Here is a 26,627-nt window from a genome sequence, read left to right as displayed (position 1 = left end):
TGCTATTGTATCTCCCTCCATCAGATCTAGCTCTACTGTTTTCCACCCCCCCACCCCTCCTTCTTTGCACGAGTTACCTTAGGTGCCAGGAGAGTTCCCTCACAGAATTTATTGTAGCGATCTTAATTAAATTAATATTCCTGAGTGCAAGGCTACTGGGATCTGAGGCTGGTATGAGGTTCATCGACTTTCACTTAGAGGGTAAAGTTTCCAGTTTTCATTCTCACGAGGCAATATGAAAAATTTCTGACAGAAGCAGGAGAACTCTTGCTAGAGGCAATGACATCCCTGTGCAATTAAAACACTTTCAAGTGTCTTTTTTTTTTAGCTCCCTTCTCCTTCCACTCATCTTAGAAAACAATATACAGAGCAGCTTTATTCTGCACCACACATTTTTAACTTAAAGATCTGTAAGCAGTTGACAAATTATAATCTGATCATAAAAAATTTCTTACAGTTTGAAATGTAACATATTGTACAAGGTTATGGCCAGATGGTAAGGAGCTTTTTTTCCTCTTTTAAAAAAAACCCAGTTCTAAAGCTTTCTAAAACAGAAGAAACTCCCTCCACAAATAGCAACAAAGACCCTGTCTTGCACTTTAGGAGATCACAGCAATTTTACTGAACCCCTTAAAGAGCAGTTAAGAAAGGACAAAGCTGAATATGAGGGCTCTCAGATTCTACTTATGTGCTGTAGTTCTGGTGGGAGATACCTCTTGGCACAATCCTGAGAGCCAGACTGCAGTATTTAACCACGCCACGTAGTGTCATCCTGCTGTAGTTCGTGGACGAGCAATGTCCCTTTTAGACAATCAAACTTCCAAAGCAGCAGGGAGACCTCCTGTCTGTCTTGACTGCCTCACAGTCAAGTCTTGGACAAGCTACATAGTTCTTGGAGAGCTATGCTTTTGATTCTGAGCAGTAGAGACAGAATGGCTTGGAAGAAATCTTCTTTATTCTTTCTCATTTTGCACAGCTGAATAAGCAAGAGCTTTGGGGCAGTCAGCCTCTTTGTAAGCTAATGATCAGCTATCTCTGTGGCTGTAAACCATGGGGAATAAAGAAACGATACTTCATCATCAACCTAATGCACTGGACCTTTCTTATCCCACCAGAAGATATCTTTTTTTGGCAAGGTGCATTGCAGAGCACATTGCAGTAACCATTGCTAATTGTGTAACTTGGAAACAATGGAGACTGTTCTTTCACTGGCCATGAACAATTCCCCTTAACACTATGTGTGGTTACTCTAGTATCCCACGCTTAATGCTGAACGTGCTAATCTTTATCATCTCTGGACAGTTAACATTGCTGCAATGCAGAATTCTTTATAGAAAATATTATTTACTATCTCTGGAACCAGTAAATAACAAAAACTGTAATTTCTTAAACTCACTTTAGAATTTAGACCCAAGCGAGGTAAAGAACACAAATACTATAGACACCCACCAGCTGATCTACAGAGCAGAGCTATAGCTTGATAAATGCTCTCTTACTCTGGCCATAATGGCAGTCATAGAAGTAGGCCTTGAATAACAGTTGCAGAATATTGCACATGGCTAGAAATTATGAATCTAAATTCACTTTCATCCTAAGGTAAATCTATTGACTTGTCTTTGAAACACCTCTGCCCTTATTCCATCCCTAGATTCAATTTTTCTCTGTCCTGTCTCTGCCCTGCCACCACTTTCCTCCTCCCCTTCACTGGAAATTCAGTCTCTCTTTTGCAGTGTTAGGAATTGGGTAAGTCCACACAGCTATCTCAGAAACTCAAAGGGATAAACAACCCATAACTCCATCCTCAGTCACAAGCCCCATAGACCTGTCCTGTGACACAGCATAGCTTCTTTAGTCCCAAACCACAACTAAGCACAAGATCCTTCTTCGTAAAGCACAAAGAGTAACAACACAGTACCTATACCCAAACTCACACCCCAGAGCTTGGGCCAATTGTACTCTTCACCAGGTCAACAAGCCAACTCTTAAGGCAATGTTAATGACTACTCCAACTCTCATTTCAGTGTCTTTAACTGTTGAGAAAAAGAGAGATTTTGCACCATCCCAAATTAAACACAATATCTTTGGTATATTCTAGATTAACAGCACTACAAATGCAAAATGTTGTTTATTATGCTAAACAGAAATATTTCTCTGTTCCTTTTTGTTCCATCCATTGACTGACATCCATCTTCTGTCTCTTACCATACACTTTGATAATTGTCTCTTACAGCAGTGAAGCCCTTTCACAATTTTCACTACCACACAGGCCCTTTCCTTGTTCCAGATTGTAGTCTTAAACATTCAGTAAACAATAAAGCACAACCACCAGAATTTACTTACTTTGAAGGCACTTTCTCAGCACAAATGTGAGAAAACCTCTGCATCCACACTAACAGCTTTTCTTTCCTGAGATGGAGGCTCCTCCTTCAAGAGGCATTCTTCCTGATTTGTCACACCTGCCTTGATTGATACACTGCTTCAGGTGTGTTAGACTTTCAGGTGTTCTGTAGGGCTCTAGGAAAGGGCAACAGCTCTTAAGTCAGATATACAAGTGAATGTATAGATAACCTTTCAAGCTAGACAAGGTGTAACTGCTTATCAGTAGAGACATCTTGTGAAAGAAATGTGGGCTAGTCTCCAGGATGGACCCCAAGAGCACATTAGAACTGAATCTCCTCTGAAGAATGGCCTTAAACAGGCATTCCAGCTTCTAGGAGAGAGGAAAAGGAGCGGCATAGCTTTTTGGAGGCAATTTTAACAGCTGAACCCCAGTGAAGCACCACTTAACCACCACATTTGTGAGAAGAAGGAAAACAAGCAAGGTACTACCATAGGGCCAAGCTCCAAGTGTAACTGATCCCACCTCAGTTTCTCTCATCATGTACAGTGATCACATCATTTAGAGCTTTAGTTTAAATAAGCACAAAAAGTAATATCTGCCATAATGATCTGATCATTCATAGCAAATGGCACATAACATTGCTGTATGTGTAACTGTGTTAAATTCTTCCATTCATCCAAAAAGCCTGTGCAATGCACCATTTCTGAAACTCTGAAAAGGTAAAATTTCTTAAATGCATAAAGGGTGGGAGGAGAGACTGCATTGATGACTGTTAGTGGAATGGGACATGGGACAAGAAAGAGGAGACTGGGATATTGCCTCTTTTGAATACATCAAAGTATTAAACTTACCATCTAAAGTAACCTTGAACAGTTCTAACCATTCTGCCAAGAGACTCCTACAATAAAGATACACAAAGATAAACAGAGATATCAGCTCAAAGCTGAATTTGAGAGGAAAAGATAACCACTGGATAAAGTAACTCATTAAGGTACAGATGGGAATGACAACATGAAGTGTGAAAAAGCAGGAACTCTTTTGCTATCTCCAAAACATCCCTGCTAATACCTCCTGTTTCCATGTAGTAGAAACTGCTTTTGTTGACCACAATTACAGGAAGATGTAGTTCAAACTTTTTTTCTATAAAGTAGAGTTTATATTGACAAATTCTGAATGTTTCAACATCCTCTCCCATCTTGTAAAGATAAAGATGGGGTTTTTACATACACAGACAACGCCTCCTCTATACAATACCTTCACCTGGAAGTTATTATCAATCAAGCCTAACACCTTCAGTAGCTGGGGAAAATTAAGGAGCTCTATTCAATCAGCTTTGTATTAACCTTAGCAGAACACATAGACAAAAAACTGGAACGTCCTCAACAAGCAACAGAACAAGAGGAAACAGACTCAAGTTGTGTCAGGGAAGGTTTAGACTGGATCTAAGGATGAATTTCTTTGTTGACAGGGTTGTCAGGCATTGGAACAGCTGCCCAGGGAGATGTTGGAGCCACTGTCCCTGGAGTGGTTTCAGAGATGGGTGGATGTTGCACTGAGGGAAATGGGCTGGTGGTTGATAGGGCTGGGACAAAGGCCCAGACCTTAAAGGTCTCCTCCAGCTGAAATAATTCTATGATTCTATATTTCTGTCCCAGGTTAGGAACATGTGAAGTCTGAGCACCAGATTGGTCAAAAGATCTGGATTGACACCACCTCTGTGGTGGATGTCATGCAAAACCTGGCAAATCATGCAGCTTCACAGTGCTTCAACGTTTCAATGTAAATGACGAATGCAGTACTACCTTACATCAGGAAGGACTTAAGAGGATAACTGCTTCAAAGCACACAAGCACCTCAGATAACTCTGCAGTCAGGAGCTACACCAAATAAATAAAGGCTAAATTGTACAAAACCTGAGACAGGCACCTTCACTTTTTCTGACATCCCTTCCCCAGCCAGTGGGCAGATTGACTTCAACAGTTGGTGCAGCCTAGTTAGCAAAGGCAGGAATTTGGGACACCAAGGGCAATTGATACTGCATTATATATTTTGCCAATTTAGCCTCAGTGAAGAAATCTATATTCCCTATCTGTACAGTGTTTTGCTAACACAGCATAAGACAAATAGTAACCACCAGCTGTAATAAGTGAAGTGAGGGATGAAGGAATTCATGAAGTTCAGGATAGTTTCCCAAAGGTCAGAAGCTCACGTTGCCAAAACAACACAAGGGGAGATCTGGGACTTCACTGTGAGAGCAAATACAAGCCTGAATGGAAAAATCCTGTGTGAGAGAGTGTATCATAATTGGTGATTGTGGAAAAAACCCTCTCTTCTTAAGGCAGAAGAAATAGATAGGATGATGGAGGTCATAAAAGGCATCTTGCACTGTAACTGACCTTGAAACCCTCCTTTTCTCTCAGACTGATTAAGGGAAAAATACTTACTTAGATACTCTCTTTGTCCTCCACATGGATAAGCACAAGAAATTAAAAAAAAAAAAAAACAGAAAAGGAAGAAAAAAAAAATCAATACAAGCTGTCTTCAGTTTAACCAGAATGTTACAGTGAATAGGTTTATGAAACTGCCAGTAAAGAAGAGCATAATTGCTCCCACAACAGCAGAAGTTGCTAAATTTTAATGTGGTGTTACTTTCTTAGGTGTCATATAACAAAAAGAAAATGCAGAAGGTGTTCTTACTGTCCAAGGACAGGACTTGTATTAGAGTGTAAAAATTACTAACCTGGAATAAACTCATCTGATCTAATACAGTGGTTGTGACAGCAAACACTAGTATATGTTTATACAGGAAAACATAAAAACTATCACACACATAGGAACAAGAATAAATATGGATAATAGGAATTATCTCTTCCCATCTCCCTCAGAAAAAAGATATCTCTCTGAAAGAAGAGTTTACATCCCATCAACCCTTTTTAGTTAAAATATATGGATTTAAACTACACAAATCATAAATGTGTACATTTCTGTGATAAATAGCCCAGTCAGCTTAATGAGCACTGGTGAATTCCTGTCTTTGCTGGTGTCTTGTAGCAATCAGTTCCACAGGGAAATTCCATGTTGTATGAAAACCCAGTCCAGCTCTTGAATTCTCTCTCTCTTCCTTGCATAGATATATACTCTCATTGAAACAGTTGCATGATCCTGTCTGACAAAAATGAGACAGATACCAAGATACAGAAATAAGAGGTAGGGAAGATAAGCAGATGGTCTTGCTTTACTATGCAGGTGCTGTTCAGCAATTTTTCCCACCAGTGAAGCTGCTGTATTTTGCACAATGTTTTCCCAATTCACTAGACAATCAGGAACAGAACAACATGAATGCTCCGTTCTGCTACGATGTGCTGAGACAGCAGGTTATCGTTGGTGACTCTGAAGCTTGCTGACATCTGACATGAATTCCTGGCATGCTGACTTTTTAAAAATCAATGGGGACAGACCTCAGAGTAACAGAAATAGCTGTGAAGTTTAACACTGCTGAAAGTGTTCTGGCTTGATTGGCTGCTGAACATGGAAGGTCAGAAAGAGGAGCACTGGATCCTCATCAGTAGGAACAGAAGCAGATTATTATAGAAAAAAAAATCACTCTGAAGTTTCATAGCTTACTGTTCCTGTGAAATAGCCGAGATCAGGAGATGCATAATGTGCAGCAGACCTTTATTAATACAACCTTAAGCTAAGGATGAAAAATGTATATTGGCACACAGAAGGGCTTAATGGAGTGTTATAAAGCCGTTGCTTGACCTCCATTTTTGATAATTTTAGAACACTTCCTAAAAACTTTTGTTAAAGGAAACACTAATCCATAGATTGATTGTTGATGTTAATCAGATTTTACTCTTTGGAGTCGAAGTGGGAAGGGAATTGTTAAGCTCCAGGACAGGAGTACCTAAAAATTTAAGTTTTATTTAAACCATTAATGTAGACTTATTACTTGCCTTGTTGCAAACAAATTAGTAATACATCACTTCAGCCTAGACCAAATGACCCACCAAAAACTGCAAAAGATCTTACTACAGAATTGATTAACCACAATTCTTCATTCATCCTGATTGTTTATACATGATAAGGAGGCTCACAGAAAAGTCAATGGGTATTTAAAGGGAGCTCAGCAAACCTGTTTGAAAAGGGAAGATCCAACAAAATACACTGGAGCTTTCCTTTCTCAATAGAAATGGGTATTCTGGTTTAACTCCTACTGGCCACTAAGCACCACACAGCCACTTGCTCACTCCTCTGTGGTGGATTAAGGGAGAGAATCAGAAGGGTAAAAGTGAGAAAACTGATGGGTTGGGATAGATAGTTTAATAGGTAAAGCAAAAGCTGCACATGCAAGCTAGATAAATCATGGAAGAAGAAGAAAATGTGAAGAAAATTAACTCTATCCCAGACAAAACTAGTACAATGGGAATAAATAATAACAATTTAAAGAAATAGAAACCAGTTACATATTTGTAAAAAGGAGCTAAAATTTATGCTTGTTAAATGAACAGTTTTGTCTGCATAGAATATTTCCCTAGTACCTTCCATCTAAGTAATCTGAAAGCACTTAAAAAGCTTTAATGAGATTCACTTGACATACAACTCAGGTTATGTTGCCTAAAGTAAATAAAAATAGCTGAAAAGTAAATAAAATTGTGCTGAAATCTCATAACTACACTATGAGATTGGTTAGCAATATGAGATGCCACTGCTGATGAGGGCTTCCATGATGGTATTACATATAATGGTCTTGGTGTTATGAAAATATCTTAGTTCAAACTCAAGACAATATTATCTTTTTGATTATGCAAAAATATGCATTGCTGAAAATTATGAGACATTAAGAGGCAAAGCAGGTAGTGGCTTAACACAGAATCAGCCCCTCTCTCCCACTTGTTCTACCTGGTGCTGTAACCAAAGGCAGACTCCAGATGTGTAGGACAGCCAGCTGTGGTGGATAGGTCCCCTGGTTGCAGCAGTACCTGCAGCATCCTTTTCAACAGCAGAACAGCAGTAAGAACCCAGGTGCTCTGTAGCCCTACAGAGTTTTATGTCCTTCCCTACATCTTTCCTCTTCTCGGGGCAGATATAAACCAGTTGAGGCACTGGATCACTCTCAGCAGTCATTCAAAAAACCACAGAAATATGAACAAAGCCTGCTCCTGGGATATTTTTTTTGATAGAATGAGAGAAGAGACCACAAACTGCATCAAAGACTGTAAGGATTGACAAGGGAGAAGATGCTGCAGAGAAAGACATCTATTTGTGCAAATATGTCTGTGTTGGAGGAGGGGCTGCAATAGGAGATAGCTAATATTCTGGTAGGTGGGTAAGACAGAAAAGAAGCCTACTCATGGTTCTCTGGTGCAGATAATTGTCTTCCAAAAGTCAGCCACGAACAACCAAACACCTGTAGCCTATGTCTGTTTTGTCTTCCTTTCTCACCTTAAAGCTTCTTCAGATTTCACTCCTGGATCTCTCTCTCATCAACAATTGCTATGTCCCCGATAGAAACTCTGCAATGTCTCTCAGCTCCAGTGAACTCTTTCCTCATACAAGGCAGTGGATCTCATCCAGTCTTGGTCACATATCTATTCATTGCCACAGAATCCTGTGCTGACAATCCGATAGTGAAGGTAAATCAGCCTATTTTTGTCTTCAGCTGTGGGACATGAAAATTCAGTTGTGCCCACATAGCTGAGAAGCCTTGACTGGATTCTGCTGCTGAATTATATGACAAAGGGACCATAAGGAATGTATGAATTTCCTGACTTTGTTTCATAAAACATCTGTGCACTAGTGGCATGGCCAGACATAAAATAATGTCAGTCTCCTACAAAGGTATTAATATTTGGTGGTAGATGGAAACTGGATGGCAGAAACTGCCAACATAAGAGAGAGGTGAAAGATTTTCCATCATTTTTTTCAGTAAGACTTTGCTCTTACAGATTAAATCGTGGCATCATGCTTTAGAATGCAAGTATTATAATAATAATAATAATAATAATAATAATAATAATAATAATATTAATACACTTTACTGAAACTGAGTAAAAGGATGTTGTCAAGTGCTTTTATAGAGTTTCTAATATAAGCATTTCACTCTCCATTGATTGTATAATAACCTCTCAACAGCTTGAAAATAACATCTTTCTCTACTTGTTCTCTCTTACACTAGTTAGTAAACACGATTTCTGCAGTTATGGACCATAAGCCTATATGGTACTGGACTTCTAAATTCAGTAGCAGTCAAAAAGTCTATCAATGACAGCAACCAAGGTCACAAATTAGTAGCTCACATTCCTTGAACTGTTGCATCTGCATCCATACATTTGAGGTAGTGTACTAATAATATATCACTTCTCAGTTGTCTTTTTAATTTTTCTGAAAAGGAAAAAGAAATTAAGAAACTTTTTAATTAATGAACCCTTCCCCCCCCCCCCATAGTATGACATGTAAGTCAAATTCTGCACTGATTTTTGGTAGCATAGCAAGTAAAGTGTCTATTCTATTAGGGCAGGATGGATTCAGAATGCAATGATCTAGCTCTTCTTTATAGATGAGCAGGCAAGACAAAGAAAAGAGCCTCCAGGAGCTGTGTGCTTAACACTTTTCTAGTTTTGTTGTGTTCCAACTCCTGAGGGGTTCTGCCATTCAGAAGCTGAACTGTAGCAGAACCTCCTACTGCACTTCCCCAAAACACATCAGAAAATAAGGCACCACTTACACCTCAGAGAGAGAAGAGGCATTCTAAATAGGGGTTACTGATCTCTTTGTAGTTAGACCCCTTATTATGTATGGTCGAGAAGACAGACATGGTGCTCAAACTTTGAGCATAATATCTGTAAAATCCTTACCATGTAAAAATGTGCACAGCCACAATGAAATACCTGCGTAATAAAACTGCCAAGTGCAGCTGAAGTGGCTATTTGACACTCCTAGCAAACTGTCTTCATGGGTTCCAGGTATTTGCTATTTAAATACCTGATGACTGGAGATTCAACGTGGTGAAAATACCTTATCTAAAACCATTCCTGCTATGGAAGTGTCTCATTTATTTACTCTTAGTGAATTTTCTTTTGAATATTATTTTGTTCAGTGTTATTAAGCAAAAGCTTTTTAAAGGGAAATGAGTGTAAGCATAAAAAAACCCAGAGTGACAATGATTTGCCACATGGAAGACAGTTGTTTTCAAACTTGAAGAAAAGTAATTTTCCCTTTGAAAGTATAACAATGTAATTCTCATATAAGTCTACTCTATTTGGATTTACACAAATAAGTCCTGTTGCAGTATACCTCTTAGTCATCCCCACATTCTGGGCTTACTCTAGTACTTTCCCCAGAGCTGTGGGAGGAAAAGGAGGAAAGTTTTCTGCAGGTTCTAAAATTATGGGTTTCAAAAAAGGTGAAGCTTTCATGGACACAATAACAATTTTCAAGTGACCACTCAGTGATAAACATTTTGCAAGATATCTGTGCACAATTGTCTGAATTCAGGGTTTATTTTTAGACTATCAGATTTTAGATAGTGGATACAACATACCAAGAATAACCAATTCCAGATCTTAAAACAAAAATCAGGGCAAATCTAAGTACAATAATAGTCATTGTATATTGCATGGTGGTGGGCCAGAACATGATACCCTAGGCAACATCTTCCTATTTGTTTTTAGAAGAACCAGACATCCCTTTTGAATACTAAATTCAATACACTCACTGCAAAATTTGTGGAATATATACATGTGTTACATATCCAATGTGCCTACAAAGTGTCTTGATTCTTCCTTGGCCATTTTTTATGGTTGAATCCCAAGTGCTAGACATTTCAACTAATCAGAATGTTACTTCCTAGCATGATTATTTCTGGAAATCAGAACAGCTCATGCCTCTGAAATAGCAGCCTTTTCTCTCAGATGTTACGCCTCCTACTAAAACAAAGAGAGATACTTATGTCAGACGTCACTGAAATGTAGCACAGCAGAAAAAGAATGATCTAAATATAATTTACAAATAAAATCAATTTTGAGAAGACAAAACCCACACAGTATAAGCATTCTTTTTCTTATTTCTCATTTGCTAAGACAGTGGGTGTCATGTACAACACAGATTTTTGGCCCAGTGCTGTTGACAACATTTAAGAAAGTACAAATCTCAGGAAACCAAGAAACTCCTAAGATCTGAAATTCTAGGAAACCCACCAGATGGACTGCCTTAGTGTGACAGAGACAGTATGTGACTATGAATATCATCATCAGAGGCTTTACCTCAAATTGAAAGTTTAGGAGCAATGGGATTGCTCTGTTTCTCTGTTCAACTCTATCTGCCCTTCTAAGAAATAAATAAAAAGGACGTATCATTCCCTGTGATTTCAAGGATGGTGGGTTATTTCAAGAGAAGTGCATTCTGAATACCTACAGACATAAACATGCTTGCTGTCAACTGCTTATTTATAAATAAGCACAGAGGCAAAGAACAAACCCAGTGAAGATCTGGGTTGAACAAGAACAGATCAAGATAAAGACCTGTGTTCACTAAAAGTCTGAAACAATGAGAAAGTTTCTCAATTAGTAATAATGAATTTGAAAGTGAGTGACTTGCAATAGCAGGCACAGGTCTAGAGTCACAGGCATGGCTTTGTCCTTGGGTAGCCTTAGATTGTTGGCTTGGAAATACACATTACAGGGCAGGCAATATTTATAGCCCTGTCGAAGGTACAAAACTTACAATTCTTCTGATCTACTCCTAGAACATTTCCCCAAAAGAGCCACACACAAGTTTCAGGGTAGGTAGGATGCTGACAGTACCTCCAGAGAAACTACACAGTGCATTGGATCACCAGGGAAAGTTGACATGCTTCAAACAGGACTCCAGGAACATCCAAGACAGTGCTTGAGGCCTTCCTAGTGCCCCAGAACATGTTACAATCAGGAGCGAGACAAGGCAGTTTCAAGATACTTAGTCTTCCCTTCCACTGGGCTTTCAGTCCTTAAAGCACATTACAGAGTCAGTCCTTTTAATGTTACAATTCAGTGTTTAATTCATATGTCCCTTCAGACCAAATGACTTCAGCAAGTCTTTTATACAACTTTCTAAATAGATTTAAAGGAACCTTGACCAGAAATGCTTAAAATGAGTGAGTTCAGGCAAAATAACTTTTGTAGTAGCTAAATCTGAACAAGCAGGTAAAATTAAATGTATTCCACCTTTAAAAAAAAAAAACCCAAACCAAACAACTCCATTGGCTTCTTGTATTGAAATATTACTTTGAATTGATTACTTAATTCTGTTATTACCTTAGGTTTACACAGAAAGGTTTTACTGGCACAGGGGCCACAGAAGTGGCTTTTGTGAGAAGCTGTCAGAAACTTCCCCTATGTCTGATAGAGCCAATGTCAGGTGGGTCTAAGATGGACCCCCCACTGGCCAAGGCAATTAATGATGATGATAATAACTCTGTGATTAACATATTTGGGAAGGGGAAGAAAATTACTATGCAGGTGTAAAACTACAACAGAAAAGGGGAGTGAGGACGTGAGAGCACCATCTGTGCAAACACCAAGGTCAGCGGGGAAGGAAGGGAGGAGTTGCTCCAGGCATTGGAGCAGAGATTCTCCTGCAGCCCATGATTCAGCCCATGATAAGGTCCTGCTCCAAGCCATGGAAACCACGGGGTGCAGAGATTCACTCATAGCCCAGGGAGGACCCCACAGTGGAGAGGGTGGATGACCAGAGAAGGTTATGACCCTGTTGTAAGCCTATGTGGAGCAAGATCCTGGCAGGATCTGTGAACCTGTGGACAGAGAAGAGCTGGAGCAGGTTTGCTGTCAGGAATCGTGACCTAAGGGGGACTCATGCTAGAGCAGTCTGTTCCTGAAGGACTGTAACCCATTGAAGGGATCCATGCTCGAGCAGTTCCTGAAGAACTCTATAGCCCATTTGTAGCTCCTACCTTGCACAAATACATGGAGGACTGTCTCCTGTAAGAGAGACCTCATGCTGGAGTAGAGGAAAAGTGTAAAGTGTCCTCCCTCTAAGAGGAAGGAGGGGCAGAAACAACATGGTATGATCTGTCCCCCTGCGCTGCAGGGAGAAAGTAGAGACCCAGGAAGAACAGAGGAGAGGGTGAAAGTGTTTTAAGATTCAGTTTTTATTTCTAATTATCTTACTCTGTTTTAATTGGTAATAAATCAAATGATCCCCGAGTTGAGTCTGTTTTGCCCATTATAGTACTTGCTGAATGACCTCCCCATCCTTGTCTCAAGCTGTGAGTCTTTCATTATATTGTCTTTCCCCTGTCCAGCTGAGGAGGAGGAGTGATAGAGAGGCTTTGGTGGGCACCTGACACTCACACAGGATTTTCACTACCTACTTAATTCAAGTAGATTATGAATGCATCTTTATAACCCAGGTTCTTTCTAGAATAGCCTCATGGAAGCTCAGGGCACAACTAGACCCTTTGTTTCTGTTTCAGAGAGTCAAAGCTCTATGTTTGGATTTAATAGTTATTAACTATTGCAGATAGCACTCTGGGAAATTTTGAGTAGCTGTTTAACAATCATGAATTAATTTACTTTAATATGTTACAAGATTCAGTTACCCAGAAAACGGCTATTGAGGAGGCCAGTGCACAGCTCCATCTCAGCATCCATCACTAAGCTGTTACAATGCATTCAACATCTCAGCCAAACATCTCACCATCCAGACTGTGTCAGGATCAGAGCCTGAGACTTAGCTCCTACTCACTCTTTTCTATCTGTAATGCTGGACTCTCTGTACTTTAGTTCACCACCTCTCAAACAGGGATAATGCAGTGAGAAGATCTGGGAGTTCAGTTACTGCGTAAAATGTGAGAACAGAAACATCTTTGACACTGAGGACAACCTCTGATCTCAGAAATCCAAGGAACTGCTGTCCACAAGCAGTGAATACCACGTCAAGAGAAACCACTCTGAAAGAAAGCAAGAAACCAAAGCATTGTCCTTTACTGGCCCCTTTGATTTTATCACCTGTCACAGGATCAAGTGGTCCTTTCAAAATTTGTGAGAGTTGAAATATTATGGCCCCACAACAGCAGACAAGAAAAATGACCCTATTTTTTTTTTTCTTTTTCTTTTTGCAAAGTAAGCAGGATGCAAGGAAAAAAAAAGAAATCCCATTTGTAAACTGCTTCTTATAAAAACTAATTCTAAGGACAGAGCTACTACAGGTAAAAAGTATTTTTCTCTGCTGATTTGTTAGGTTTGCGACATTGACTCATTCTCTTTGAAGCTGGCTTTAGGTATTAAAAACGTCAAATGTCAGCCTGCTGTCTTTTCAGGACTCTAATTCTGCTGCCCACTCAGAAAGGAAAATATCCTGATTATGTAGTTACCATTAGTTTCTATTAAGAGCCCCGACTGGAAGGAACAAAGACTGAGAATTAAAGTAATGATAATATTAGAATTTGCTTTGTGCTTTTTCACTTATAAGCACTCGGATTTTCATGAGACTGTTCAAGGGTATGTAAGAAAAATCTATTTTTTTAGGTCTTTCTAATGCAATATCTATACAGAATTGCAATGTGAATTATGTGAAAGTGTTACTAAAGCTGGGGTTGTACAGTCAGCCTTCTTCAGGATTTTTCAAAAGCAGTGATATTCCTTTATAGAATGTGTTTTTTTTAAGACTGTTCATTTGTATTATTCTATTGCAGAGAAAACTTGCTTGCAGATCAGAACTCTGCAGTGCCAGGCACAGAACAAAAGACTGTCACCATCCTGCAACCCAAAAGACAAGCTATATTCCCCTCGGCCTTGAGCTATTTGTCCTGGAATATATTTAAAATAGAGCACTGAGTATTTGGAACTGCACAAATGGAAAACAGAAAAAAACCAGATACAATTAAAAAGAACAATGGAAGAAGACCAGATATAAATGAAGACTTTGTTTTGAGAATATGAAAGGTACATGACAGAGGTTTTGGACAAACCACTGCCTGGACAGGTGCTCAGCTCTTGATATAGTCAAGACAAACCTCTGAGCAGTTTTCATCAATAAGCATGTTAGATACTTTCTGTACAATAAATAGGTTAGATGCACCCTGTATCTTTTCCATTTTTTCAACCTAGTAAAAGGAACTCACAAGACCTCATATTTTATCTTAGATCTGAGGAGAAAAGGTTTGTTGACACAACAGAACAAATTCTATCAGAACAAAATCACACTTTCTCCATCTCAAGAGCTTCATAAAACAGAACTGGTGTCTTCTACGAGCTCTTTTGCATTTTATATCTACACATAGAAATACAAATGGTGCAAAAAGAAAGACTGCCATCCAAACTGGATTACTAACTTTCCAAGAAGTGTATGGTTTCAGTTGCAGATTTGATTTTTTTTTTTCTTTGTGGTAAACTGTTGTTATATTCCATAAAACACAGAAAAAGCTCAATGTAGTATGCTGCCTTCATGGAAATGGTCTCCACAAGTGCAATGCAGGGTGACCTTATTTTATTAATGTTTTGAAAATTTAAAAGCATATAACAAGACTATAGACTCACATCAGAAAGATTCTTCTGTTTCTAACTTAAAATGGAATGATTCACCTGATAAATCTCCAAGCTTTTTACAGCACTGAAATTCAGTCCTCTTAATCAGAACCAGTAATTGTAGATTCAAAGACTGCCCAAACCAGTCAGCAGGAGATAATATGTAATATGTAACCACAGGAAAAGCAAACTGGAAAAAGAAAGACCACTGGCTTTCATAAATCATTTTTGACAGGAAGGTTATTTATCATGGGAAATAAGCTTAATCAATAATAGAGTGAAACAACCTTAATAAAAAAGGGAATCAAGCTCTGTTCTGTTACAGCATTATAATTAATGTGGGTAGGGGGAGCGAGAAGAGGCAGAAAGAATTGTTACAGAAAATTGTTATTATCCTGACAAATGGATTCTGGATTGTTTCTAAAATTCATTTTCATCTAGCAGCTTTGAATAAGAAAGCACCAAGAATCACATTTTGTTTTCTAAGAAGTAATGAGAACTTCTGAGGGGGGTGCCCAATTAAGGAAAAGTCACTCACGTGATCCATATATATATTTTTATTTGATTTCAAGTGAATTAAGCAACCAATCATGACTGTAGCAAAAATCAGCCTCCTTAAAAGAGATGGGGAGAACAAGTTAATTTTCAATTTGTTATTATATACAAAGTAAGTGTTAACTTATCCAAAAGTCATTGGGTTTTGTTCTGGGTTGATTAATTCTACAAAGACGAGAGGAAATGAAAAGCACCCAAGAGAAATTTTGGAAGCTTGATGAAAAGAAATATTTTCATCTACATTATTACAGGAATTGTTCTGTATTTATAGTTATTGCTTGGTTCTGTCACTTTTCATCTATCTTTCCAATTATTTTTGTAAGCAGATAATTCCATCAGATTTTGAAAATGTTTAGCAAATTATTTTAACGCACGACTTCATCTGCAAAAGGAAAAACCTACATTTACCTACAATGTGAATGTGATCACAGAACTTTCTTCTCAATCCACTTGGCCATAACACTAAAATGCTACATAAAAGAATAGAATCCTTACTGTTTAATTAAAAATTCTAAGGGAAAAATCCTATCTGTAGCAAAACTACAAAATGAAAGAAATCACAACCCCTAGAGGAGGTTCACAAAGGATTTTCTTGTAACTCTTTTTTTGGAGGACATACAGGTATAGTATTGCCAAAAATACATTCATAGGCAGAAAGAAAATACATATAACCATAAGAATCATCACAATGGGAATGGAAAAAGGAACAATAAATTTGCTGGACTGACTTAGATTCAATATTTTAGTTAAGAAGTCCAAAACTCACAAAACTCAGAGTTTATCTTAAGCCATAGAGGTAACTCTCTGCAAGAAACCTACCTCAGAGGGTTTAGTAATCCAATAATTAATTTAATAATTAGCACCTCTAGCCTAGATTTTTGATTTCAAAGAAGTGACTCTTTTGCCAAGCCCCTCCTCTACAGAAAACATTTTGTTCCTGTTCCCCAGGCTCCACTCAGTATTAACACACAATCCACAGATGAGCCACAGGTCAGAAAAACAGAGCAGTAAAATAATTCTTATCCTCGAGATCATTTGAAAGCCTCTTAAAAGTGTTCCCAGACAATTTCTAATGGGAAGAAAAAGATTATTAGGTATCTTATCTGTTACAAATTATTCAGCATCTCAAAGATCTCAAATTTAAAATTGGTTTTAGAAAACAGTTGTTGAAAAGAACAGAGTTTTTGATGTTTAATGTGAAAGTCTCAACTTCTCGTTTTATCTCAGGATTAATAAAATGTTTTCAGGTATTTTTTTGCGCAAGTTATATGATATACTAGTCTTAGATTTCACTCTGCTTGATCCTATTGGGATTAAACTGGTGGTGTTCCCGTTGTCTTTAGAGAAGAAGGATCAGAACTCCTGTTCTTCAAGAACGAGTTATTTTTCAATTCCCAGTTTACATCAATACAGTGTCTTGAAAGTGGTGAGAAAATAACATAAATATTAGATTTTCAAAGTATGGTACCCTTGGCTATATTCTTCTTCAGGTTCCACTGGAGAAAGTTTCTTTATACTCAACGTATAAAACAAACCCAGAATTCAGCCTGTTCATGTTTATCCATCCAGCATTGTCACCTAGATGTAGCTTCTCACTTGAAATTAAATGTTCGCCATCTCTTCCTTCATATTCTGTTTTCCTGCACAACATCAATGATGCAAAGCTGGGTTAATTTAATTACATGGTAGGATGGAGAACAGAACATGCTATTCCAGTGTTATTGATAGTCAGTAGCAGCACCTACTGGTACCCTCATATATTCCCTCTGGAGGATGTATCACTTTAATCATGCACACCTCAGCAGTGCAAATGTGCCTTCCACTCTTTTACAGCAATATATTTATGTATTTTCTATTTATCTCTTCTAGAAATGCATGGACTGTGCTACCTACTATAAAAGTGCGAAAGGCAGAAATGGAATCCAGTTCTATATTAGTGTGTACTTTTTTTGCAGGTCATTACAGCTGCAAGAGAAGAATCTTTAACCTGCTGGGAAATACGTGGCAATAGTGACTGACCATTTATTTTCCTGGCTTTGTCGCAATAAAACATTTATTCATAATACATGTTTAGTGCTGCAGGTGTCGTTACTGTTCAAAGGACCCTACTCAGCATATAATGTGGTTGGCACTTCATCTTCCCGAGAATGAATCTTGAAAACTTCTTGAATTATATATCTCCTCCTGCTTTTCAGTGGATCCATAATTTTCTTCAGAAGATGAATTGCAGACAGCAGCACTGATGAGAATTAAACTAGCAAGGTTCATGTTAAGAACATAGTCAGTAAATCAAAAAAGGAAAGTAATGCCAGAGATTCAAAATCGTAGACTGACAATACCCTGAGCTACTAGGTATGGTGGAGTCTGGTAATGAAGTCATGAGGTGGAATATCAACCTTTTGTGGATACCCACATGCTAAAGCATTGTAAACCTGCACTTTATCAGTCTTAGTCCTATGTGGAGGAGAAGGAAGCCTCAGATAATTAATTACAGAATCACAGAATCATTTCATTTGGAAGAGATCTTTGAGTCCAGCCTTTGTCCCAGTCCTATCAACCACTAGACCATTTCCCTCAGTGCAACATCTACCCTTCTCTGAAACCCCTCCAGGGATGGTGACTCCAGCATCTCCCTGGGCAGCTGTTCCAATGCCTGACAACCCTATCAGGAAAGAACTTCCTCCACATATCCAGCCTGATCCTCCCCTGGTGCAAGTTGAGGCCATTTCCTCTTGTTCTATTGCTTGTTACTAGAGAGAACAGATCAACACCTGCCTCGCTACAAATTCCTTTCAGGTAGCTGTAGAGAGCAAGAAGGTCACCCCTGAGCCTTCTTTTCTCCAGGCTAAAACAGCCCCAGATCAGCCATTCCTCATCTGAGACATGCTCCAAATCCTTTCCTAGCTTGGTACCCTGCCTCTGGAACCTCTCCAGCACCTCAACATCCTTCTTGTAGAGAAGGGCCCAAAACTTGACATCTTATTTGAGGAGCTGCCTCACCAAAGCCAAGTACAGGGGAATGATCACCTCCCTGCTCCTGCTGACAACACTGTTCCTGATCCAAGCCAGGATGCCCTGAGCCTGCTTGGCCATCTGGGCACACTGCTGGCTCACGTTCAGCCACTGTTGACCAATTCTCCCAGGTCTCTCTCTGCCTGGCAGCTTTCCAGCCACTCTTCCCCAAGCCTGTAGCACGGCTGGGGGTTGTTGTGGCCAAAGTGCAGGATCCGGCACTTGACCTTAGTGAAACTCATGGAATTGGCCTTGGCCCATTGATCCAGCCTATCTAGATCTCCCTGTAGATCTTCTTTACCCTCAACAGATCAACACTTCCACCCAGAGCCAATAAGCATAAAAAAACAGAAAGCCAGTCCCTCTAAATGATAATAAAAAATGCTAATAACCAGACTTTTGTGAAGTTACCACTGAGGATATTCCTCAGCATGACAATCAGAAAGCTGTGTGCTCAACAGTAACAGAAATAAAACTTCTTAGTCATCGTCTCCACCTTTGTGAGCAATTGTACTCGTCCTGTTTAAATGAAATCAGTTCATAGTAACACATGGTATATTTATTATCTTATTATATAAACCTTTTAATAACAGCTTCTGTTTTCTTGATGAATAACCCAGCCAAAATAATTTGCACACTAATCCCATCAGCAGTCTATGTGAAGCAGATATTCTTCTCTGGTGACTGTTTTCTTATCACATCTGTAAGACAGTGAAGACCTCCAAGAAAGGTAGAAAAAACGATTCATATCCTATAGATTTTCCATTTCTGCCTTCAATTACATGCATATTCTTCTCCTTGTGTCATAAACATTTCTACTTCTCTGTTGATAAATTATTTGCTGAGGAAAAACAGGCATGGGGCAAATATTTACTATAATGTGCAGGGATTTAGCTGTGTTAAAGTTAATGAGAATCTTGCAGCTACATTTCTGTGCCTGCACAGACTCTGCACTTCTGTACAGTGCTTCAGGCTTTCAGGGGTGTCAGGTCTGAGGAAATTGATGGGCTATATTCTCATCTCAGTGTATCCAAATCTCTCTGTATGAGATTTATGTGCAGAAACCTATGTGTGGCAAGATAAGACAGTATCCTTAGTTTATAGAGGCAACCATATTAAATCATGAAATGCTTAACATTAGAAAACTCACACCTACATGCAGGAAGTAATTTTCCTCTTGTTAAATGAGCTCTTTGAATCTGCACATGAATTTAGTCCTCGTGGAAACAGGCTGCCAGCTCTAAACATCGCATTTCTTGTTTACCTGCAGAGGTGATACAGGACAAATGGAAGCATTGTGACTGTCCTCCAGAGTTCACCAAAATCTCTCAACCTTAGCCAGGATAAGAGGGTAATTCAGCCTCTGTGTCAATAAAATCTTCACATGTTTACTGAAGTTTCCCAGTGCAATGGTGAATTCTGTAGCATGTCAAACAGGGGCTAAATCAAATCCAGCAATTTTCCACTGCTCTGATACATGCTTCCAAAAGAGGCAGAATTTAACAAACCAGAGCTTCAGCTGATATAAATCAGCAGCATTCCACTGAAGTTAATGCAGCCGCCTTGATTCACAGCCACTGAAGTCTTGGACTCTGGTCTCACAAATATGATAGAAAGTTCCATTTGCTAATGTAAATATATATCGATGGTTTATCATGTAAATTCATTCAGCACAATGCATGAATCAGTACTGCTTTTCTTAGTAATAAATTGCTGTAACAGGTAGGAATATATGTTGAGCTTATAAAGAACCCAATAATAAACGTACTTCTGTCACACAGTAATCCTGTAAGTACACCATTGCCTTTTAAAACACCTTTTTTTCCCTCTGTGCCCCTCTCCTGATGTAAGACCAGAAATTGCACAAACACTCCTATCATGGTAGACAGCAAATTTAAAATACCCTTAATTGGAAGCTGAAAAAACTAAGCGTGCTGCACAATGGCTGAGACACAAGACTTATGGTTGTTTACTGTAACACTAAGACAGTCCCATTAACAAGAATGATGGGAAACTGCATCCTGGCATTATTCTTAGCAAAAGACTTGACAAATATGTTTTGTAAATGAAGGAGCTACAACAGAGAAAACATATAATACACTTTTTCCCCCCTTTTTTTCCCAGTGAAATAGTTGCATGTTTAATGCTTTATACATTATTCAAGGCTCCATTTTCCAGGGTTCATCAATACCCTAGTCCACAGCAGCTAGAAGCTTGTAACAACTGACAAATGTAGACAAAACATGCTGCTTAACCCAAGAACAGTGGGTCAGAGAACAAACAGGAAAATTTATTGTCCTCACTGTATTACTGTTGGAATGGAGAAGTAAATGAATACCATACGTTATAGCTTATCACTTACAGTACGAGTGTATCATGAACAGCCCAGCATGTCCTACTTAAATAATACTGATGGATAACATGCAAGCAGCTTTTGTTCGCTGCTGAGGTTTTGTCTTGTCTACATGTTGTTTATACTTATTTAGGGCAAGAGGAAGAGACAAAAGAATAGCAAGAGTCATGCTAGAGGCTCACACAAGCCCCTCTCTCTGTGTGTCCATAATGAATCTAGACTGTGCCTACCATGGAAGTTATTGCAGAGAAATATCTTCTCAGGATAAAAAGTGGATTCCACAATATATTCTTAGACCAGACATTATATTATTTCCCAGCTGTACTTGTAAGCAGCTCTGCAGAGGACAAAGGAGAAAAGGGGAAAGGAAGAAGAGGGGGGGAGCGGGAGGAATAGCAACCTGAGTTTTATTGCCTCTGCCTGCTGGAGAACTGTATGGAGATTAGCAATAATTTTTATATTCAGTACAGTACCTCTGAAGGTGACTCAGGAACCTGTGTGAACTAGAATTCTGGTAGAATATAAGCAAAGCCCCAAACCTGTGATGCCATTTATCTGTTGCCCTCAGTATACTCTATAACCAGATCATTACACCTATGCAAAGCAGGCCAAAATACACGTCTCAATTGCAATGGGGTGTCATTAACATCTACAGCACGATTTCTCAGGTTTCTAGTGTGAGGAGATCAGATTGCCTGAGGATCTCATCCCACACTATCATCACACTATTTCAGACTTTATGCCAGAGCTGTGTGAATGGCAAACAGGTCAGAAAAGGCACTGCATTCTTAAAAAAGTAATTCAGAGCCATTTTACTTTCACCCTGCTAATGTACCACAAAAACTGCAAGCAGTGTAGAATCAAACCCCACATAAAGGAAACTGACAACATGAAGGATTCCTTTAAATTATTATTAAGCTTTATGCTATTCAGTGGGAAAACAGAAAACAAAACACACACTCCCAAGAAAGACATCTTTCCCTAAATAATTGAAGGTATTTGTGACTGAAGGTCAGAATTATAGTTTGGGGTAATTTAATTAAGTCAGTTATATTAACCACAGGAATTCATTTGGTCTGACACCTTTACAAGCAGGTTTTTACCAATAGAAAGAAGATATGCCCACCCCAACATGTATTAAAGAGTGCTTGTCTACTCACAAAACTCTATCATTTTAATTAAGATTTCACAGTCACTGCTTATTAATTTACTTCTGACCTATATCTCAGTAAGGGAATCTAAACTAACAAGCCAGGTCTGAATGGATTGGAGCTCCTTACACAAATCACAGTGATTTTAATGAAGCAGCTCAATATTCCATCTGTATTTACTCTAGCATGATTTTGTGGTGTACAGCAAGCCTCCAGTGAAAAGTATTTCAAAAAGGAATTCAGCTTCAACAAGGAAACAAGATGAAGTGAGTTCAAAATGCAATTCAGCTGTCCAGTTCTCAGTGGTCCAAATCTCATATTGGTCAAGATGACCATACTCAGCAAAATATCACATGGTGGTGATTTCTCTGCAAGCACAGAAACTTTAATGGTCTTTAAAACAAACTGGTCATTATTATGGATAGATTTATGCTTAGTATAACTAAAGGATAAAAATATTTACCGGGGTACAAATAAAAATACAGTCCTTGGAGCTTCTTCACCTGTTACAGAGCTTTTTATTTCTTGTTATTTCAGATGCTCCCCAGCTCTCATTTTGATCCCCTGTCCCAGAGATCTGTAGTTCCTTGAAGCTGCCAGTCTCTTATGGTAAGATTCAGTAGCTCTTCTGGGATGTAGTTAACTTGTTTTCTTTCCAATATAAAAAATGAATTAGCAAGGCTGGCCAACATAGCTTTAAGTAACTGCATGATGCAAATGAGGCTATTAGATGACCAGCATGAAGAACTTGTATCAATGCTACTTAAAAACATCCCCAAATCTCCTAGGGTCTCCACATGAGCATGCTTACAGAGACAAGTCACCAGCAGGTATAACTTTAGAGTAAAACTTCAAATTCTTTTTTTTAACTACTAAGTAATTACAAGAAAAGCATTGCTTTTGTTCCAAAAAGGAGTGAGGGTAGTAAACAAGACTTCTAATTCTGCATTAACTACAGCCTTACATGCCATTCCCATGTATTTACACTCAATCCATTCCCACTTTTGCTATATGCATATCCCTTTCTTCTTTAGAACTCGACAGTTATGAAGGACTACTGCATAGGATATGTTTGCAGGTTATAAAATGTCCTGGAACAAGGTGGCCAGATTACATGTGTTCCTGTATTCCTGGCAGGACTGTGCTACACAATAGATGGACTGAATCTACAAGACATGGTGCTGGGAAGTCTTCTAAGAGAATATTAAACATCTGCTGCCTCAAATCAGAGGTTGTTAGACTACTACTACTGAAATCAAGCACTGCCAGCACCAGAAGCCAGCTGAGGATGTCAAAGAAGATTTAGAAAAACAAACATAGTAGAGAGGGAGAAATGTGTTGCATGAGACTTTGATGTAATCTGAAGAAACTTCCTATTACAATGCATTTTTATTTTAAATCTTAAAAACCTCTGGGTTTTGTTATCTACACAGAGGTGAAGATTACTAAATAAAGGTCTCTAAAATATGCTAGACAGAATAAAGACTTTTTACTAGTAACACAGAGGGAGAAAAAGTAGCCAACCCTAATACAGCCAAGCTCTGCTGTGACACAACAAATAGGACTGTGTCACATGAAAGTTTTTGTAGTACCTTGGTTACTTTGTCCCCAAAAACCTCATTTTACTCTGCTATAAACTGAGTGCAGGAACCACCAAAACTGTCTCTTAATCTCAGGCCAGTGATCACTGAAGGTGAACCTCCAGGACAGTCACTTGATACAAAAATCTGTTTTCTAAATGATGGTAAATTTGGCCAGGCATCTTAAATATACTTCTACTTGGTACCTTGTGTGTCATATATTTTTTTCAATCTCATAGTATCTCTCACTACAGTGTATGTTATTAGGCTGACTATGAGAAAACTCTTAACAACAGATTCTCATTCCAGGGAATCATCAGGCAGAAATCCTGGGATAATCAGGATTATCCTGTTAATTACGAGACTGATGACATATGTAGCTGAGCAGGTGATGATGTTCCACAGGTCCTGCTTCAGGGGATTCTCAGTTATCAAGGCAGTTCTTGTAGATTTAGAAACTTTGATCTGTAATCTTTGTGATCCTCTAGCACTCAAGAAGATGACATGGATAATTAAGCAGAAACATGGATCTCCAAACACAAAGGGCCTGAAATAACCTCTGTAAGAGAACAAAGTGATAAGCCCTCACACACAGTCTGAACTTTTCAAGTCATGGTACATGATCATTGCCCCTGACTGTGTTGGTGCTGTCATCACAAGAAGAAACAGGTTGGCTCTGCCATATTTGTAGTTACCTTCGGTCAGAGGCAGCAGCTATTGGAATTATTCTCATCTTTAGTGTACTGAAAACACACAGTGAGTGAAAACACATCTTACAGGTCTACATGCATATGTTATCGTCAGGTATTAAATAATGCTCACATTTCTCCTGTGATGTGGACACATCATATCTCAGTGCATCTTATCTATTTGTGAGTTCTGACAAACTCAGTACTAAGAACAGCAAAATAACAACTTGAAAATAAACCAGTATCAATCTGAACAAAAGAACTGCAGGCTTGATGGTGACCCAAGTAAGTTCCCTTCTGTCTTTTATGACAATCTGATACTACCTCTAGCTTCTACAATTCATTTGCCTCCTACTCTGAAGCATTTGCTGAGAAATAACCTTGAACTTGACTTGCCACTCTTCCCCAAGAAAATTATTACATCTTCTCCAGGTTCCTTCACCCTACAGTATTTAACAATTTGGTTTCTTGTCTGGGTTCATTCAGAGATGCAAAGTGCAAAACAAAAAGGCAACAGAAAAAGACAAGTAATGCAATAACTTCTCAAAGATGTTCTTATATGGAGCACAGCTAGAACAGAACAGAGGAGAGAAAATTGCTAGTGACAAAAAACTAACAACGCTAAATGTAAAGTAATAGTAAGGGTACCACTTTGCTTTAGACAACAACATTTGGCTATTAACACTGTCACCAATTGGAAAACATGGTGTGTGTGCAGGGTTAAACACATATTCAGTTTAAAAATTCTGAGGCTCAGAAATTTCTACACCACAAAACCCTGCACAAGGAAAGCACCAGGAGACTGAAAGCACAGCAAAGTTCTCCTTCCTTGCTGAAATTTCTTTTTAAAAGACAGTGATCTGATAAGGATTGGAAGTATGTTCTACATGGTATTTGTGATAGATAAGAGCCATTCCTTTGTCCACTAGATCTTTGAAACAGACAATCTCTTCGCTGTATCACACACAAGTGGATAGAAGGAAATCTCAAACAATTTCTATTAGAAGTACTACTTATCTGAAAAATTGTGGGTGTGGTGGAGGGGTAACAATGGATGACAGACACCAAAAACCCACAAAGTAGGTTCTTACTAGCCAAAAGCAAAGCTATAGCCAGTCTCCTGCAGAACAGTAACCTTTCCTTAACTACTATTTTGCAAAGACTATGTCACACAATAGGTATAAGGAGAAAAAATAACAGTCCTTAAAAAGAAACTGCTTGTTAGCTGGAAAAAATGGTTAGATTCAGGCAGTTACTGTTATGGAGATATTGAATAAAACACTAATTTTGCATTAATGGCTGTTTTAAAGTAAAGCTATTCAACTTTTTTTTTGTCCTTACTAGTTTATTTACTATGATGTAAATTTGAACAGTTTCAGAAGTGGGGGAAAAAATCAGAAGAATAACCTTAAGTTGCCTGGAAGTTATGATTCACTATATTTTTTGCCTCACTGTTTTATTGCAGCTAAGTGCAGCCCTATCTTTGCTTATAAACAGACATGAATCTGTCTCTACTATCACACTTAACTCAGCAAGTGAAAATAACCCTTGTAACAGCAACTGCAGTGACACACAATGCTTTGGGTTTTTTTTCATCTACCTGGTCCAAACTGAATAAACTAAAAGAATGCTGTGAATAAAGCTAAAATCAGCTTGAATCCAAGTTCATTTGCTGCTCCTCCCAATCTCTGTATTAAGAAAAATGCCAGTTATTGTTCCAAAAAGCAACTCCTTCTAGTTGTTCCCATTAATGTTTACAAATATATAAAGGGTGGGTGTCAGGAGGATGGAGCCAGGCTGTTCTCAGTGATGTCCAATAATAGGACAAGAGGCAACAGGTACAAGCTGGAACATAAGAGGTTCCAAAGAAACATAAAGGAAAACTTCTTCCCTGTTCAGGTGAGGGAGCACTGGAAGGGGCTGCCCAGATGGGTTATGAAGTCTCATTCTCTGGAAACATTCAAAACCCATCTGGATGAGTTCCTTTGTGACTTACTCTAGGTGGCCCTGCTCTGGCAGGGGGACTGGACGGGATGATCTTTTGAGGTCCCTTCCAACCCTTAAGATTGTGTGATTCTGCAGTTCTTACATGATCCAAAAGCCCACCAGTAAAAGTTTTACTTTTGCTTCCTCTGACTTTCCAATACAAGAAATTCATCAGCTCAGTAATGCTCTCACACTTCCTCAAAAATACTCTGCTGGACCTGCAGCCTGTTGCCTCATTTAGCTATTATCTAATTTTAAAAGCTTAATAAAATCTCAAAGTACCTAAGGCTTGGATCCTACCAAGACATGACATGCAATAGGCACATGCACTCAGGTTAAGCCAAGCTCTTGAAATACTGCCATGCTGCTTTCCCTGACCACCAGTTATGCTCACAGATGATGACTGAGTGCAAGCCTTGTGAACTGTCTTTGGTCC

This window comes from Colius striatus, chromosome 3 (genome assembly GCF_028858725.1).
Source record: "Colius striatus isolate bColStr4 chromosome 3, bColStr4.1.hap1, whole genome shotgun sequence".
Lineage (NCBI taxonomy): Eukaryota > Metazoa > Chordata > Aves > Coliiformes > Coliidae > Colius > Colius striatus.
Note: the sequence above shows the minus strand (reverse complement) of the source record.